Source organism: Malaclemys terrapin, chromosome 11 (assembly GCF_027887155.1).
Source record: "Malaclemys terrapin pileata isolate rMalTer1 chromosome 11, rMalTer1.hap1, whole genome shotgun sequence".
Classification (NCBI taxonomy): domain Eukaryota; kingdom Metazoa; phylum Chordata; order Testudines; family Emydidae; genus Malaclemys; species Malaclemys terrapin.
This window is the reverse complement of record NC_071515.1, coordinates 10,112,549-10,128,498: the sequence shown is the minus strand read 5'-3', so window position 1 is coordinate 10,128,498 and position 15,950 is coordinate 10,112,549. Positions and strand designations below refer to the sequence as shown.

General features: G+C 52.4%; 1 pseudogene; it reads right to left on the bottom strand.

Moving 5' to 3' along the window:
* Positions 1 to 15,465, bottom strand: part of LOC128845213 (zinc finger protein RFP-like) — a 246,325-nt pseudogene extending 230,860 nt beyond the window's left edge.
* Between the last annotated feature and the right edge of the window lie 485 nt (positions 15,466 to 15,950).

Here is a 15,950-nt window from a genome sequence, read left to right as displayed (position 1 = left end):
TTTAACAAAATTTACCTTTTTTAAGAACAGAATTGGATTTTTGGTGTCCTAAGAGGTTTGTGCCTGTTGTTTAATTAGCTGGTGGCAACAGCAGATTTCCTTTGTTTTCTTTCTCAGAACTTCCCCGGGGCGGGGGGGGAGGGGCGGGATTTGAAAGGGCTTGAGGATACCCCACAGGGAAGAATTCCCAAGTGCTCCTTCCTGGGTCCAAGGGGTTTTTTTGCATTTGGGTGGTGGCAGCGTTTACCAAGACAAGGTCAGAGAAAAGCTGTAACCTTGGGAGTGTAATACAAGCCTGGAGTGGCAAGTATTGATTTTTTAAATCCTTGCCAGCCTCCACCTTCTGCACTCGAAGTGCCAGAGTAGGGATTCAGCCTTGACACCATGTGTATAAGCGACAAAGCTGGACCCATTTGTTTTGTCAGTGAAGGTCTAAGGGTACGTCTTCACTACCTGCCGGATCGGCGGGTAGTAATCGATCTATCGAGGATCGATTTATCGTGTCTCGTCTAGATGCGATAAATCAATCCCCGAACGCGCTCTCTGTCAACTCCGAAACTCCACCAGAGCGAGAGGCGGAAGCGGAGTCAACGGGGGAGCCGCGGCCGTCGATCCCGCGCTGTGAGGACCCGAGGTAAATCGATCTAAGATATGTCGACTTCAGCTACTCTATTCTCGAAGCTGAAGTTGCGTATCTTAGATCGATCCCCCCCCAGGTTACACCAGCCCTGAGAGAGGAGCAGTCGCCAGGGGAGACCTTGGGTGGAAATGTCTCGTCCTTGAGTCCAACGGATAGTGTGAGGCAGGGGAGTAGCCGGGCAAGAATCTACTGAAACTAGCACAGAGTGGTGGGAAATCCCTGCAAATCAAGGATACCACCGACAAACGGGGCATGAGATCACCAAAGAGTTTGTGGGATGTATCTGGAGAAGGCACCTAATATGTATAATAGGAGAAAAGCATCCAGAGGCTGGATTGTCTGGAGTAAGTGAAAGAAGAAAGGTTGAGTGCTGTAGGCAAAGGGTTTGAAGAGAAGTCAGACCCTATGTGATAAACCTTCTGGGATGTCCCAGGCTGGGTCAGGTGGGACGGACAGCGTGAGAGGACACTAGTTTACAGATTAGATGGAGAAGGTTTATACCTCTTTGTTACTATTGAAGTAGTCAACAGTGTTTCTCCATGATTCCAGCAAGAGCATGGCTCCCTCCATAGCACAGCCATGCTGCTCACGTCCACTTTCATCCGCCTCCCAAATAGTCTCCATGCACGAGATATCTGGGACTAATAAGAAAGAAGGAATGACAGAAAGAAAGAAATTACTGCCATTGCTGGTTAAAGGGGAACGAACGCACCCTGAGGTTTCATTCATGGACTGATTGGTGCCCAAAAGACAGTTCATTTAAACCAAAGAAAGGACACGGTCTGTCTGTCTTGGGGTTGTATACTGCTGCCCATCACCGTGGTATCTGGGCTTCTTCCAGCTAAAATCAATGAGCAATAGCGAAGTTCCTAGTGGAAAGCTTGGCGTCACTGGCACATCTCCCTTTTTGGGGTAAGATATCTCTGCTCTGGGTAGGGTTATCTTTTGTTTGTTGGCTTGATTGGTTTGATTCCTACCGTTTGTTTTGAATAGGGCTAGACATCTATATCCTGCTTGAGCAGGGAAGAAGTGAAGGAAACTGTGATGCTGGTGAAATAAGCCACTGACTCTCAAAGCAAGAGAGATTGGTGTGATCAAAATCAGAATCAAATTGGGGATTCCTTAAAAAACAAAAACAAAATAAGAGAGACCCAGAATGAGACTCCTTTGCACTTCTATGGAGTTTTTCAGTGGAGGATCTCCAAATGGCTTTTAAAGGTGGGCCGGTATTATTACCACCATTTTTATGGCCGGAGAAACCATGGCACAGGGAGGTGAAGTGACTGGCTCAGTCAAACAGCAGGTCACTGGCAATGCTGGGAATAGAAGATAGTTCTCCTGACTCCAGTCACATCCTCTACCCCCTTTATTTCTTGGATAAATGTTATTGATTCATTACACAATAAATATCTTGTGCTCTCCGATTGGACATGAATGAACACAGACCCAAAGAAATACCAGGACTCGCTGTACTGTATAGGGCCAACCAAATAATAGATTTGTCCGACAGCATGAACATTAGCCAGCCAAATATGGCTGAATAGGACTGGCTGATGCTCTTGCAATTAGGATTCAGTTCACATATCCTGCTTTGCCGCCGTCAGCAGCATGGGAAAGCAGCTAGGAGCTCGTGATGGGTGGAACAGCCAGGATAACATCCTCCCAAGGGAAGTGGTGGAAGACCCATTGCTTAAGTCTGTGGTTTTCAGGTTGGCCACTTATTCAAAGTCAAAGAATTTCGCCTTTACACTCACTATAAGAGTTAGAAATGTGTCATTGCTAACAACGTTAGCCCTACAGAATTCACCTGCACGTGTGTTGTGAGAGGTTGGCCAAGAATATTTGACCTTGAAGGGTAAAGGTGTGCAGGGAGTGGGGGAGCAAGATTATTTTTGCTTTAGGTTATAATACAATTTTCAATGCCTCCTGACTCCCTTGATTGCTCTGTGTAATCATCTGGGGTCAAGACCCACTGTTTGAGAAACGTTGGCTAAAGACATTTAAAACTAGACTGGACTAAACCAGGGCTCAGCGTGGGATGGGCTGCGGTGGCCTGGCATATTGGCTTCTTTTTTCTAATGCCTTTTTGTTCTGCAGCATCTAAGCTTTCATTTAGAAACAATGTAAGTCTCTAGCTGTTATTTAAGATTTTTATTACAGTAATGCCTACGGGCTCTCCAAGAGCAGGGCCCTATTGTGGAGAGGCACCAGCTGGGCCCAGAGTGTGTGTGGGGGTGTCTCCTTTGCACACTTCTGGGTGCAGAGGCGTGGCCACACCTAGGCCCCATTTTACTCCCTCCCCATTCCTCCTTATGGTTCCTGAGAGAGATGTACCTGCCAGAGCAGTGGAAAGAGGCCTTAGTGTAATGAGAACCAGGCTCTAGGATCCAGAAATAGGACTCCCATTCCAACCCAGGTATTGGGCTAGTCAGTCATCCCTAGTGTTGTATTGTTCTGCCTGCTCCAAGCAATGACTTCACTACAAGGGTAGAAAGAGAAGGGAGAGCAGTGTGTGGTGGAGAGAAATAGAAACTGCCCTTCCTCTTCCAGCAGCCAGAGGTTCCCAGAGAAATACAGGCTCTGGGGGCATCATCACCTCCACCAGTGCTGGAGAGCCTTAGAAATACAGGGGTCTGACCGTCACCCGGGTCTAGTGTTTGTATCAGGGCTTGTAAGTATTGTGTTCACACTGGGGATGGAAGGACCTCACGGAGATCCAGCATTTACCAAACTGGTCCTGATTCAGGAACACTGTCTCCTGTCATTCCAGTCTCTGGGAGATTCCGGGATGATTAGTACTGGGACTGATTACTGCTAGCTCATTATTTATTTGCCAAGCTCCAGCAGTGATCTCTGCCCCCCGTGCAGAACAGAGGGCTGCCCTCGAGCTGCATGCAGACTCAGCCATGGAAGAGCGCCGTCCACCCACTAGCAAAGCCATGCGGCCACATCTATTTGTTCTCCCCTCCTCCACTTTTTCCATGTTTCCCCCCCCACCACCACTCTCTGTGCCTTGTCTTCAGTTTCCCCTAAGTGGAACACAAACCCAAGAGCCTTTGGGATCACTGCAAATCTTTGAACACATGGGGGTTGAGACTGAGTTTGCCTCCCTTCATTCCCACCCCTTAGCGCATCCTTAGCCTTTCCTTTTACCTGTAGTGACAGTTCGGGGATATCGCGTCTTGCCTCTCTTCACTTTTTGGCAGATTCGCTTTAGACACCTTAGGATGGGCCCACTCTGCTTAGGAACGACCTTGGCTGGGCCATCTTGAGTATCTTCTCGAGCCAGCTCCAGCTCACGCTGACTCCCACTGGAATGTTCCTCTCTTCCCAAGGTGGACGTGCCCTCAGCAGCCGCATCCTCCTCCTTCTCCTCCCTTGGCAAGCTGTGCACGTCCATTCTGCAACAAGTCAGGAAGGGTGGCCAGTTTTGTTTCAGTCGATCTTATTGTCTGCGGGACAATTTCCAGCCTGAAGCTAGTGAGAATGTGTGCGTCGTCCTCCAGCTAAAAATGTGAGCCACAGACAGCAGAGCCCGAGAAGTGGGGCCCAGATCCTCAAAGGTATGGAGTTTCCTAACTTCCATGGAAATCAATGGCAGTTAGGAGCTTAAATACCTCTGAGAATCTGGGCCTGGGACCCTGCACCCCCTGCCAATCCCCCCACCAAGTGTATCTCTACACTTGCAGCTGGGGGTGTGATACCCAGCTCGCATACACATATTCGCACTGGCTTGCTAAAATAGCACTGTAGCAAGGATAGCATGGACAGCGGTGAGAGGGGCTAGCCACCCCGAGTACAACCCCACCCGGACCCTATGAGTACGTACTCCGGCGGCTAGCCCAAGCCACTGCCTGAACTGTCGCAGCCACGCTGCTATTTAACACGCTAGCTTGATGACAGCTAGCGCAGGGATGTCTTCTCAAGCAGGGAATCGCACCCTTCTTGGTCCTGCCTCAGGGTAGGGGGCTGGACTTGATGATTTCTTGAGGAGCCGTCCAGCCCCACAGTTCTGTGATTCTACAAAATGAGAAGTAGCTGGGGCCAGATTAAAGGTTGGTGCCAGAACCTCAGTTGAGAATTACCTTCCTTTTTAGCATGTAAATGCTCAGATGTAATGAATCTAGTTCTTTTAAATACAGAAATAAATCCTCGACTCAAATTGTATATTAGCAAAGGTTTGGGGGTTCCTTTTGGAACTTTGTTGTTTTAATAAAGTCAATAAATATACTCAAAACTATGCAAAGGATAAGCAGTGTGGTCTAATGGTTTGAGTATGGGACAGGAAACCAGAAATAGATTTCTCATCCTGGCTTTGCCACTCACTCACTGTGTGATGCTGGGCAACTCACGTTCCCGCCCCGTGCCTCAGTTTCCCCATGTACCAAAAAAGGATGATACTGACCCTTCTGTACCTCCCAGGGATGAGGAAGGTTACTTAGTTAATGTTTGTAAAGAGAAAAGAGGCGACAAAACTAATCTGACACAATGACGGCACCAAGAGTGGAATTATAAAGCACCTAAAAATCCAAACAAATATATATGTATCACAATATTTGCCAACCCAAAATTCAGTTATGGTGCTTCTAAAAAAACCCGCATTGAACACTGTCCATCGCATACGCATTTCATTTGAATAATACATTTGTTGAGTCAGATCCGCAGCCGCTGGAAATCAGAATACTTCATTCAAGTCAATGGAGCTGTCCATTTATAGCAGCTGAAGATCTGGCCCATAAAACCCAACACATTTTAAGCCCGAAGTTTACTTGCTTTAGAAGTTGGGACTCTTAACTAATTTCACAATCATTGGTTTCCTCCAATACTTGAGCTATGAAGAAAGATGGAGAAAGAAGTTCACAAAGCTAAGATTACATGCTTGATGGTCATCAATCAATATCACAATATACTTCTTAGTCTAGTGGGCAACACAAAGTTTAGCTGTATTCAAAATATCACATTGTGCTCCAATATTACTTAAATCCTCTGTCAAAGATTTAAATTTTAATCTACATGCTTGCGCTCAGGGGAGGCTCTTGCTTTTTTGCCGCCCCAAGCACGGTAGGCAGGCTGCCTTTGGCGGTGCGCCTGCGGGAGGTCCGCTGGTCCCGCAGATTCGGCGTACCCGCCGCCGAATTACCGCCAAATCCACGGGACCGGCGGACCTCCCACAGGCGCGCCGCCAAAGGCAGCCTGACTGCCGCCCTCGCAGCGACCGGCAGGGCACCCCCCGCGGCTTGCCGCTCCAGGTACGCGCTTGGAGCGATGGTGCCTGGAGCCGCCGCTGCTTGTGCTCCACTGGAGACAGCAAGAAAAATTACAGCTCTTCACATTCATTGCAAAATTTCATTGCACTCTCCAAGGCTCTGGATTTTAGTGGGATGTAAGAGGTACATGATTTTTTGCTGACCCTCAGCCAGGGGGAGAATTGCACCCTGTCATAACTATAAAGGGAAGGGTAACAGCTGTCCTGTGTACAGTACTATAAAATCCCTCCCGGCCAGAGACTCCAAAATCCTTTTCCCTGTAAAGGGTTAAGAAGCTCAGGTAACCTGGCTGGCATCTGACCCAAAGGACCAATAAGGGGACAAGATACTTTCAAATCTTGGGGGGTGGGAGGCTTTTGTTTGTGCTCTTTGTTTGGGAAGTTGTTCGCTCTTGGGACTGAGAGGGACCAGACATCAATCCAGGTTCTCCACATCTTTCTAAACAAGTCTCTCCTATTTCAAACTTGTAAGTAAATAGCCAGGCAAGGCGTGTTAGTTTTCCTTTGTTTTCTCAACTTGTAAATGTACCTTTTACTAGAGTGTTTATCTTTGTTTGCTATACTTTGAACCTGAGGCTAGAGGGAGGTCCTCTGAGCTCTTAAAGTTTGATTACCCTGTAAAGTTATTTTCCATACTGATTTTACAGAGATGATTTTTACCTTTTTCTTTAATTAAAAGCCTTCTTTTTAAGAACCTGATTGATTTTTCCTTGTTTTTAGATCCAAGGGGGTTGGATCTGTATTCACCAGGAGTTGGTGAAAGGAAGGAGGGGGGATGGTTAATTTTTCCTTGTTTTAAGATCCTAGGGGGGTTGGAACTGTATTCACAAGGAGTTGGTGGGAGAAGGAGGGGGAATGGTTCATTTCTCCCTGCCTTAAGATCCAAGGGGTTTGGATCTGTATTCACCAGGGAATTGGTGAAGAGTTTCTCAAGGCTTCCCAGGGAAGGGAATCCATTTGGGAATGGTGGCAGCGGACCAGATCTAAGCTGGTAGTTAAGCTTAGAAGTCTTCATGCAGGCCCCCACATTTGTACCCTAAAGTTCAAAGTGGGGAAGCAGCCTTGACACCCCCCCAAAAGCATTAAAGAGCATATATATGTATCTCCTCATTCCTTCCTAATCCTGGAAAATTTTAAACATTGAAATGGGCAGCGCAAAACCAAAATGATCTGCCACAGTGGGGAAAGAAAATGTTATTCTTCATCCAAGATGGAGAATTATGGAGAATCAACTTGAAGGCAGATTTTAAGGGCCATGTCTCGAGCCCAATTGCTGCCTCTCATGCCAGCTGTGAGGGTGAGGCCACCGAATGGGGATCAGCTTCCCTAAATCTCCAGGAACTGAAGTGGAAATCCCCTACTGTCCATTCTGCACCTGGAGGAAATAATACCACAGCAAAGAGCCTCTCCTTTCCACACTCTGCTGCAGGGACAGCAGGAGCCATCTTTTTATTGGGCCTATATCTGGGCCTGATCCAAGCCCATTGAAGTTAGTGGGCGACTTGCCTGATTGTGTCCTCTGGGGTCTGTGCGTATGGAGCTCGTCTACAGATGAATGGAGGCCTGGAACAGAACCCACTTCCTTTCATTCTCCATTCTCCATTCTCTTCAGGGACAAGGGCCCTATGTGAGATCCTAGAACAGGGTCCCAGAGAGGGATCAGAGGAAGAGACTCCCAGAGGGGGCAAGTCTTTCTAGGGATCTCAGTGATCTCCGGAAGTCCCTGCTGTGTTAATGAAATATAACCTTACCATGCAGCCTTATCAACTCTGGAGTTATTCCCTATCTGCCACAATTTTTACAGCTGAACTAAAGAATTGAGTGTAAGAGAGAGGTAGGGCACAAGTAGCCCCTGATTAGACAGCTGGATTCCCTCCTGGATTCTGTTAGGATGGCACTTTTCATGCCAGAGCGAGAGAGACATAAAATGAGAGATTCTCAAAGGTATTTAGGCTCCTAACTCCCATGGATTTCAGTGGGAGTTAAGTGCCTAAATATCTTTGAGGTTCTGGGCCAAAAAAACGAATTTAATTTGGTGACCCTTTTCAAACAGAATTTAAGCAAAGTGGGTCTCTGTTGGTCAGAGGTAGGACAGCCATGGGGAGTAAGAAAGCCCACTTACTTTTTTCCCCTCAGTAATAGATTAGATCTTGGATCTGAAATCGACTTTAGCCAGCACAATACCCAGCCTCTCCTTCTGTCCAAGTAAAAGCAACTGACACTGAGGGCCAACTGACCCAGTGTTCAAATCACAGCATTGTGAGGTCACACTGCAGCACTTATGTCATTGTTGCCATGAACACGGGTGGGTAATAAAGGAAGGACCAAGAGTTGTTAACCATATAAGCGACATAAAGTATTATGGAGGTGCCTGGTGGCGACTCCAGTTAAGGTTAAGGTTTTGTCTAAAATGGGGCATAAATTCCTGCTTTTCCCTATGAGCAGGTGGTTAACCAGTATGGATTAACCTTTACTCTGACCTTTACTCAGTCAGGGAGTTAGGCTCCTAACTCCCATGGATTTCAGTGGGAGTTAAGTGCCTAAATACCTTTGAGGTTCTGGGCCAAAAAAAAACTAATTTAATTTGGTGACCCTTTTCAAACAGAATTTAAGCAAAGTGGGTCTCTGTTGGTCAGAGGTAGGAAAGCCATGGGGAGTAAGAAAGCCCACTTACTTTTTTCCCCTCCGTAATAGATTAGATCTTGGATCTGAAATCGACTTTAGCCAGCACAATACCCAGCCTCTCCTTCTGTCCAAGTAAAAGCAACTGACACTAAGGGCCAACTGACCCAGTGTTCAAATCACAGCATTGTGAGGTCACACTGCAGCACTTATGTCATTGTTGCCATGAACACGGGCGGGTAATAAAGGAAGGACCAAGGGTTGTTAACCATATAAGCGACATAAAGTATTATGGAGGTGCCTGGTGGCGACTCCAGTTAAGGTTAAGGTTTTGTCTAAAATGGGGCATAAATTCCTGCTTTTCCCTATGAGCAGGTGGTTAACCAGTATGGATTAACCTTTACTCTGACCTTTACTCAGTCAGGGAGTTAGGCACATAAATACCTGCAAAACTCTGGGCCCAACTGCCACTCACAACTTCCCCTGAAGATGGTGGCCTCATTGGTTCTAACTGTCGACATTCCTATGCTGCTCATAGACATTGTGGATGCTCCATCCAGCTGGATGGTGTACACAATGATACCATCCAAGTAGAAGAAACATCTGCTTAAGTCATTAATCTCTGAGAGGCAGCAGGCCCCTGGGTCATCCCAAAAAGCTGAACTGAACTATAATGACGCAGCCCAATAGTGAAGGTTATCTTTATGCAGAACTTCCGTAAGAGAACCTGGCAATATCCACTGGGCAAATCCAGAGTACTGGATTCCTGAGCACCCCCAAATTGGTCCAGAACACCATCAATCTGTAGGATTGGCGGTGTATGTTTTTTGTAACAGTATTTAGCTGTCTAACAACCCCACAAAAGCAGTGTACTTTATCTTCCCTTGTGACTAGAAAAACTGGTGATGTCCATGAGACGGCCAAATCACTCTCTTTTTGACCTGTAACAGGTTTTCTACTGTCTTGGCACAGCTGTGCAAGAGGGTCTCTGTTTATGGGGTGTACATCTCGATGTATCGATATAGTGCTGTCAAATGGGGGAGGCAGCGCTGGGCACACAGATTCATGATTATCCTGCTCTCCTGAAATCTTCCCCTTTGGGCTCTGCTCTGAGCAGCCAGGGAAGCTGGGACCCCCAGGGCTCTCCCAGGATCTGGGCCCCTCTGAGCTGGGCAGTCACAGTGCTCTGAATTAAGCTCCGATCCACGAGTAATATGGGCCCAACCTGCTGGGCCAAATCCCTTCCCCTGCCCTGCTCCAATACAATGAGAGACAAACCCCCAGCAGCGCCCCTTACCCAGGAATCCCATAACAGCCTCCTGGAGATTGTTCTCTCGTGGGAAATCCCGGATTCTCTTTTCCACCTCAGGGAACTCGGGCGCTGGATGCGGTGACGTCGCCTTTTCGCCCCTGCAGAGACGTGTGTTTATTCTTCCCCCTCGTCAGCCCTAAGTTCCTGCCCCCCAGAGCCAGACGGGGAGCGGGTGGAAGCTGGACCATAGGCAGGGCTAACGGGGCCATGACCTCTACTGCCCAGGGAATTTAGGGCCGGCCTGGGGACTGGGGGCCTCTCTCCATCCAGAGAGAAAACCCAGCCCAGGCAGGGCCAGCCCCGGCTCCCCTCACACCCGGCCAGTCCCACGTCCCCACTAGGGCCTGGAGGGGCCGATCCCAGGGCTGAGAGAGGGGCCCATTCTCCAGGCCCAGACTCTCCTCAGCTTCTCCTCTCAGCCTCCAAGGGGCCTGTCACTCCCCATGGGGTGGGGGGCTCTGGGACGGGGACTCTGCCCCACTCGGGCCTGGGCTGGGACACTCGGCTCTCTCCCCACAGGCCCCTGGGCCCCATCACACGGGACAGGCTTTGGGCCATGACAGAGCTGGGGCCAGGTCCCAGCTGGGCCCTCAGGGTGACAGGCCCCCAGCCCCATGAATAATCACCCAAGCCAGCCTGGTCCCAGGGAGGGGTCTCCAGCCAGAGCTGTAGGGCAATCCCCTCCCCTGGGTGGGTCACACAGACACAGCAGCTGCAGCCCCAGGGAAATGGGGACGGAGGGGGGCTGGATCCAGAGGGTGAGACCCTCCCATAGTTGGGGCACTGGGTCTGCAGCCTGGGCTCTGAGTCTCTTCCCAGCCCGACGGGGCATGAGGGGCAGACGGAGCCTGGATGTACCTGCTCATGGCACTTCTGACACCCTAGAGGGGAAGGAGAGACAGAGCAGAGAGTCAGTGCCCATGGCCCAGCTGGGTCACTCTGCTCTCCCAGCCCCAGCCCCAGCCCCACGCGCTGCTCCCCCAGTGGGGTGGCGGCACTAAAGGGCTGTGCTAGGGGGAGCAGCGCTGCCCTCCAGGGACGGCCGGGCCTCCTGCGCTGAGCCCTGGGACTGGAACAGCCTTTCACCAGCCTCCCCCCACCTCCTCGACAGTCCGAGCTCCTCTCTCTTTGCAGCCCGTGGCCCTGCAGATATCCCGGCCGCACGCTCTGCACTGAGCTTTACAGGGTCTTGGGGACCGTCCCCTCCCGACACTGGGCTCTGGGTGCATCTGACACAGTCTCACCTGCAGCAGTTCCAGCAGGGGCTGCTGACACTTCCCCTCCAGCTCCGTGATCAGGGCGCTGAGGCGGGAAATCTCCTCACCCAGGTGGGTGGCATTTTCCTCCCTCCTCGTCCCCATCTCCTCGTCCAGCCGGGCCAGCAGGAGGCGCTCTTGTTCAGCCAGGAACTGGCGCAGCCGCTCGCACTCGGACGCCACCAGCTGCCGCTCCACTTCCGTCTGCCTCTGGGGTGAGCAGAGAGACGCAGGGGCAGGGCAGGGACACGGGGTGAGTGGGGGTCATGGGAAATGGTACAAGGCCTTGTCTGGGCTGCACAGAGCGTTTCATTCGATACCTTTGCCAGTGTAACTGTGTCTGCACTAGGCCTTTTGCTAATATGAAAATGTCACCAAAAATCACCAACCCCCCTACAATCAATCACCGCCCCCCCGATCGCTGTACCAGCAACAGGTTGAAGTGCAGACCAGGCCTTGGCAAATGGTGCTGCCCAAACCACCCAATGGCCTCACTGGAACGTCTGACACTCAAACCCTGGGATCAGCACAAATCTCCCCCTGCTCCGCCCTGACCCCTGCCACATCCCTGCCTGCTCAGCCATTTTACTGGCCTCTCCCCCTGCCCTCCCCACCCCCCAGCACTAGAGAGCCAGAGACTGCTCCCAGCTACCCTGGGGTGAACCCTTTTACTCCAGTGGGAACTAACCCCAGGGTCCCAGAGGAATCTGACCCTGACCCCACTGACTTCGGTGGGGTCACTTCTGATGTACACCAGGCACCTGAGAGCAGACGCTGCCCCGCACTGGTTAAAATGACCCTGAACCGTCTCCCTGCATCGACCCTGGAAACCTTTAACCTTCTGCACCGCCCAGACCCCAACCAGCAGAGATCCTCCGCTGCTCTCACTGACACCCCTGTGCAAACCGGCCGGGCAGGGCAGGGCACCTACCAGGAGCCTCTCACTCTTCTTGTCCCAGTCGGATTTCAGTCCCAGGAGCTCTTCTCTCTCCTCCCGCAGACGCTGCAGGAGGCTCAGGATTTGCTCCTGCAAACAGACAATGGCTCTGGGGGCTGGTTTGGGGTCACTGGTTTGTGCCCAGCGACAACATCATCACCGAGCAGAGTAAGGTGGTGGGAGCAGGTCCCCCTTCTCCAGACCGCTGAAAAAGTGACCCCAGCTCCAAGATAACTCCCCAGGAAGAGCTGCTGGGCCTGGCCCAGTCCCTCCCCAGTACCATCATCTCCAGGCTGTTTCACTGCCATAGGTCCAGTGCTCTGGAACAGCCCCTGGGAGGAGCTCTTTAGTGTGGCAATCCCCTTAGGGTCACACTTTTTCCAATGAGGAAAGCCACTTGGCTTCACCGCCTCCTGACTCTGAATCTCAGAGCCTTCAGCACCCCTGCTTCAAGTCAGCAAGTCCACCTGAGCTGGACACCCAAGGGAGACTTGTACGCCCCAAGGGAGCCATGTACCCCCACTTCCTTACTCTGGAGTGACTCAACCAGCATTGTAAAAGCAGAGGGGTTTATTTACCGGGGTAGTCAACAGGCAGACCGAGGCTAAATCTGGACCACCTGATGCTTTTGAGCAGATCCTGAAATATTTGTATTTATTTATTATCATGATTGTTGATTTTTTTTATTATTTTCTCTGAAGTCTGGACCTTGACTATGCCTTGACCAAGAAATTTGGACCTTAATAAAAAATAATTGACTCTCCCTGGTTTTTTACATGTCTGGAACACAGCGCAGACAGTTATTAGTTAACACAGAGAACAGAAAGGTCCATCTGGGTCGGTCCCAGAGCCCTCTGACACCCCCCTGTAGTCCCGGTGCAGAAGCTGCTCTCCTGCCTCCAGCAGCCCACACTTAGAACCCCACCCCAGTCCTTTGTCCTTCAGCTGGGCACACTTGGCTGGCTTCCCACAGAGGACAGGCCATCCATGGTCATTTGTTGTTTGGGGCCAAATGTCCAGGCCACTAGGGTTACCATATTTCCACAAGCAAAAAAGAGGACACTGGGGGTGGAGGAGCCCCGCTCTAGCCCCGCCCCTGCCCCACCCCCATCCACTCCCTCCCACTACCCACCCCCTGATTGCCCCCCTCAGAACCCTCAACTCCCCCCCACTCCTTGTCCCCTGACTGCCCCCTCCTGGGACCCCTGCCACTAACTGCCCCCTAGGAGCCCAACCCCTATCTAAGCCGCCCTGCTTCTTGTCCCCTGACTGCCCCCTCCTGAGAACCCCCTACGACCCTACCTGTCCCCTGACTGCTCCAACCCTTATCCACACCCCCACCCCATATCCACACCCCCGCGCCCAGACAGACCCCCGGGGACTCCCATGCCCTATCCAACTGCTCCCCGCCCCCTGACAGTACCCCCAGAACTCCTGACCCATCCAACCCCCTCTGCTACCTGCCTGCCTCGACCCCCTCCACACCCCTGTCCCCCTGACAGCCCCCCCCCAACTCCCGACCCATCCAACCCCCCCTCCCTGTCCCCTGACCTGGGCTGGCTTTAAAGAGCCCAGGAATCGGGCTGCGCTCCGGCCGGGGTTGCGGGGCTTGGGGCTGGGCTGGCGCGCTCAGCCGGAACCGGGGCCGGCGGTGCTGGGGCCGGGCCCGGGCCGGGGGTGCTGGGGCCGGAGCCGGGCCGGCAGTGCTGGGGCCGGAACCTGGGCCGGAACCGCTGGGGCCCGAGTTGGGCCGGAGCCACTGGGGCCGCCGGGCGCTGCTCGGCCAGGGCCGCGCCTCCCCAGAGCTCTCCTTCTCGCACCCCCCGGCCCCAGCTTACCTGCTGCTGCCTCCCGCTTGCCCCTGCTTCTTTTCAGACTTCCCGGGAAGATCTGATTGGCGGGAAGCAGGGGAGGGGGAGGAGCAGGTTGGGGGAGCGTTCAGGGGAGGGGAGGAGGGGGAAGACAGCTGCGGGGCCGGACGGAGTGGTAAGGCTGCAGGGGATGGGGGGAGCCGGGAAGGGGCTTTGGGTGCCCAGCGGCGCTTGGCCGCCGCTTTTCTGTCTATAAATAGCCGACCGGGGGGAAATCCCGGACATTTGTAGATTTTTAAAAATCCCTCCCGAACGGCTATTTATAGACCGAAAAGCTGGACATGTCCGGGGAAATCCGGACATATGGTAGCCCTACAGGCCACTGTCTTCTGGGACACTCCATGGGCATGGGACCCAAGGCAGCCAGCTGTCCCTCATGCCTGAATCTCTGGGTCTCTACAAGTAAACACGCCTCACCTAGTTAACCATGGGTAAGGCTAAGATTTTGTCACAGATATTTTTAGTAAAAGTCACGGCAGGTCACGGGCAATAAAGAAAAATTCACGGAAGCCCGTGACCTGTCCATGACTTTTACTAAAAATATCCCTGACAAAATGGGGAGCTCAGCTGCAGGGTCCCCACACCGCTCGCAGCGGCTGGGCAGCTGTGGGGGCTCGCTGGTTGCTCCGAGGGCCTGCACCGCCCGTGGCAGCCAGGAGCTCCCCAGCTGTCTGCAGCTCCCAGCCGCTGCGAGCTGAAGTCACCGAGGTCTCTGGAAGTCACGGATTCCGTGGCTTCTGCAACCTCTGTGAAAAACTCATAGCCTTAGCCATGTGTAACCCATGCCTGCTTGGTGTGGCGCTCTGTCCCCCTTTAGTGGCACCTAGACCAGCTAAAGATGTATTAGCCTCCCACAGCCGTGGAGAAGAGAAACAGGTCTTTTAGCTCATGCATTAAGCTCCACAGGTCCCCAGCTTTGATCCCTGCTGACGACAACTAGGGTTTGTTGGTGTTAAACATGCACCACCTAGGGGACACTGAGGTGCACATACTATTCATCCAAAATATTATGAAAAATTCCCTCTGCACAACAATCTCATTATCAGACAGTTCCCTGGCTCTAACCCAGGGCTGGTCAGACACACGCAGGGAGCTTTGTAGCTGCAGAGAAGCTGTCCCAGCCATGCAGATAACTGTTCCCTACCCTGTACTCCTGGGCAGCCTCCTAGATGGGAACCACCACGTGAGCGCGGTGAGCCCGGAGTCTGTCACAAACCACGCAGATGGGTGTTTGATCCTCCTCGCAGAATAGTTTCAGAGCCTCCTGGTGCCTCTCACACACTCGCTGCCCCTCGGGCTCTGGCCCCGCCTGCAGCCTCAGACGTTTCACTAACTCCACCAGGTTCCCCAGCTGCCTGTTGGGCCGCAGGTCTCTCTGCGGGGCCATTTCTCTGCACTGGGGGCAGGAGAAGTCTGGCTCCGGCTCCCCCCAGCACTGGCTGATGCAGGCCCGCCAGAAGTTGTGCCCACACTCAATAGACACCGAGTCTGTGAAATACTCCAGGCAGACGGAGCAAGTCACTTCGTGCTGGAAGCTCCCGGCCAGGTCCCCGGCAGCCATGGCCCCTCGGCACCCAGGACCCAGCTGCTGTGGGTTAGTTTCACTTTCCTGCGCTCAGAGGAGCCTGTTTGGTTGGGCTGAGGTGTTTCCTTCCAGCTGCTCTCAGCAGGGCCTGCGGTGAGTCACCCCCATGTCACAGCCAGGGCCGGCTCCAGGCACCAGCGCAGGAAGCAGGTGCTTGGGGTGGCCAACGGAAAGGGGCGGCACGTCCGGCTCTTCAGTGGCAATTTGGCAGCGGGACCCTCACTCCCTCTCGGAGGGAAGGACCTGCCGCCGAAGAAGTGAAGAAGGAAGCGGAGGCGGTAGAGCTGCCACCGATCACGGCTTTTTTTTTTTTTTTTTTTTTTTTTGCTGCTTGGGGCAGCAAAAATGCTGGAGCTGGCCCTGGTCACAGCCCGGGGGGAGGGGGGGCAGGGGAGACAGAGCCAGGGCTAGCGAAGGGTTAACACCAGCTCCTCTCCCAGACAGTCTGTGCAGAGTTGGGG